Here is a 3,689-nt window from a genome sequence, read left to right on the forward strand (position 1 = left end):
GGTAGGCTTGTCTGAGCTCCTTAACTTTCACACGGCACTGTACTGAGTCCCTGGTGTGGCCTCTCTGCATCATGGCCTCGGAAATTTTTTCAAATGTTTTTTCATTTCGTCTTTTGGAACGGAGTTCTGTTAGCATGGAATCCTCTCCCCATACAGCGATCAGATCCAGTACCTCCCGTGCGGTCCATGCTGGAGCTCTTTTTCGATTCTCAGGAGACTGCATTGTTACCTGTGCTGATGAGCTCTGCGTGGTCACCTGTGCTGATGAGCTCTCCACGCTGGCCAAACAGGAAATGAAATTCAAAAGTTCGCGGGGCTTTTCCTGTCTATCTGGCCAGTGCATCTGAGTTCAGATGGCTTTCCAGAGCGGTCACAATGGTGCACTGTGGGATAGCTCCCGGAGGCCAATACCGTCGATTTGCGGCCACACTAACCCTAATCCGACATGGCAATACCGATTTCAGCGCTACTCCTCTCGTCGGGGAGGAGTACAGAAACTGGTTTAAAGAGCCCTTTATATCGATATAAAGGGCCTCATTGTGTGGATGGATGCAGGGTTAAATCGGTTTAACGCTGCTAAATTAGGTTTAAAAGTGTAGTGTAGACCAGGTCAGAGAAACAGCACAGGACAATTCTACCGTACCTGCTGCCCAAAGCGAGTGCTAGCTAGATCCATGCATATTAATCAACGATGCTCTTACCAGATCATCAAGAATTCCTGCCTTAAGTGGGAGATTCTGCTACAGCCAAAGCCCTCAGAGCCACAGCCACATTTGCCAGTTGTAGATTCATGGAGTTTAAGTGTGGAAGGGACAATGATGATCATCTTGTCTGACCTCCTGCATCTCACAGGCCAGAGAATCTCACCCAGTGGCCCTGCATCAAGCCCATTAACTTCTGGGTGCAGCCCCTGTTTCTCTCATGCACCTGGTATCACCAGAGGGTTTGGTGGTGTGGATACAGTGGGAAGGACCGACCGTGCTGGCAAAGTAACTGTGTGTGATCCAGCGAGCGGATTGGAAGTTAGTACTTGAGAGAGGAGCCCTGACTTGCATTGGACATTTGCACAGCAGGACCATCTGTTTGCAACCTCTTTATACATTGATCACTTCCTATCGGGTGCCTTGTTCTGCTTTTGGGCATACGAAACTACCCCCTCTCCCACTATGGGGCTGGGACCCCTATTGTGCCAAATGGGCATGGATATTCATTTGAAACCTCCTAGCAAGTAGCCTGTGGCTCCTGCAGCAGACATTTGCAGAGCTTGCACAGCCTAAAGTATGTGCTGTCACTGGAGCTATTTGACATTCATTTATCCTGCTGTATGCTAGACAACTTGAACTTACAGGTGGTTTCTTATTTAGTACTGCTTATGATAGAATGCATCTAACAGGCTCTCGGACAGTGTAACATTTAAACATAATAAGGGCTGTTGATTAATCGCAGTTAACTCACGTGATTAACTCAAAAAATTAATCGCAATTAATGGGCAGTTTTAATCACACTATTAAACAATAGAATACCATTGAAATGTATTAAATATTTTGGATGCCTTTCTACATTTTCATATGTGTGTTGTTATTGAAATCAAAGTATATATTATTTTTATTACAAATATTTGCACAGTAAAAAAGATAAACAAAATAAATAGTATTTTTAAATTCATCTCATACAAGTTCTGTAGTGCAATATCTTTATTATGAAAGTGTAACTTACAAATGTAGATTATTTTTTAATTACATAACTGCACTCAAAACCAAAACAATGTAAAGCTTCAGCGCCTACAAGTCCACTCAGTCCTACTTCTTGTTCAGCCAATTGCTAAGACAAACAAGCTAGTTTACATTTACGGGAGATAATGCTGCCTGCTTCTTATTTACAACGTCTCCTGAAAGTGAGAACAGGCGTTTGCATGGCACTTTTGTAGCTGGCATTGCAAGGTATTTACGTGCCAGATATGCTAAATATTCATATGCCCCTTCATGCTTTGGCCACCATTCCAGAGGACATGCTTCCATGCTGATGATGCTAGTTAAAAAAATAGTGCATTAATTAAATTTCTCTCCTTGGGGGAGAACTGTATGTCTCTGCTCTGTTTTACTCGCATTCTGCCATATATTTCATGTTATAGCAGTCTCAGATGCAGGGCCAGTGCAACCATTTAGGCAACCTAGGCAGTCGCCTAGGGTGCTGGGATTTGGAGGGTGCCATTTTCTTGGTCAGCGACCACGGTGGCCGGATCTTCGGCCACCCTGGTCACCGCCAGCATTTAGGCAGAGGGAGCTGGGGGAGGGGAGCGCAGGGAGGGCTGCCTGCAGCAAGTGGGGGGTGGGGGTTGCATGCAGGGGAACATCCAAAATATTTAAATAAATGGTATTCTATTATTATTTAACAGCGTAATTAATTGTGATTATATTTTTTAATCACATGATTAATCGGGATTAATTTTTTTAATCGCTTGACAGCGCTATGCATAATGTACCTAAGAAAGGTAAAGAAACCTCACTCGAGATGCATAGATTTTGCAAAGTTAATGTCTGTATCCAGTGTCTCCTCACTTATTTATAATGTTCTGACAAAGGAATAGAGCTGGCAAAGGAGCGGGGACCCAAAGCTGTATTCATATGTCCCCTGTAGAGCAACATGTGTGAAGATCAGTCCTGTAAGCCCTTACATAGTTAAGGCAATCCTAATCAGGAAAGTAATTCCAAGAAACTACTTGTCAGAGTTCAGACTAGCTGCAAAAATTAGGATGTGAAGGATCAGGCTCCTAATCTGGAGACACATCACCAAGTACCTTTTCTCTCAGTTATTTTTGTTTATTTCCTGGGTCAGGTGCTCAGGCTCTTTGTCAAGAAGTGCACAGAAATCCGGGGGCTAAGCAAGGGTCTTTCCTCAATGCCTTAGTTTAGATGAAAAATGTGAGATTAAATGATGCATTATTAATTTTCTTATTACAGCTATTAGATTTATAATAATAATAATACCTAGCTCTTATTTAGTTCTTTTCATAAGTTGATCTCAAAGTGCTTTACAAAAGATGCAAGTTATCATTACCCCCATTTTATAGATGGGGAAACTGAGGCACAGAGAAGGGAAGCAACTTGTCCAAGGTCACCCAGCAGGCCAGTGGCAGAGCTGGGAATAAAATCCAGGTCTCCTGCATCCCAGTCCAGTGCACTATCAATTTATACACAAAGTAAAAAAAGGCTATTAGTTTTTCTACTAATAGTTTAACTTCAAACCAGTGATCCATGGGGCCTGACAAGTTAGCAAAACTCCCATTGATTTCAGGCTCTGCAGTTCAGGCTCTGCAGTTCTCAAATGTTATGCATGGAGCAGCTTCAGATTTGATTTTATGGCCAGGATTCAGCAAATTGACTTTAAGCATGTGTTTAAGCACCCTTGACTTCAATGGGATTTAAAGCAAAGCACTTTCCTAAGTGCTCTGCAGAACCAGGGCCTATGTAAATTATTTGAATGCTTACTTAAAGGGAGATACAACTAGTGATCTTTTTTTTAAATTATTTTGGATCATTCATAGCATCGTTCTCCTGCTGATTATGATGGTGGCTTTTCTCTTGGGTAGCTGGAATAGGCACCTACCCCACATAGGAGAGGAGGCAGACCTTGTCAGCATGGCGGCATTCTCAGCTCTGACATAAAGACTGCACGCACATAGCAAAGTG

The sequence above is a fragment of the Mauremys reevesii genome, linkage group 6, assembly GCF_016161935.1.
Source record: "Mauremys reevesii isolate NIE-2019 linkage group 6, ASM1616193v1, whole genome shotgun sequence".
Taxonomy (NCBI): domain Eukaryota; kingdom Metazoa; phylum Chordata; order Testudines; family Geoemydidae; genus Mauremys; species Mauremys reevesii.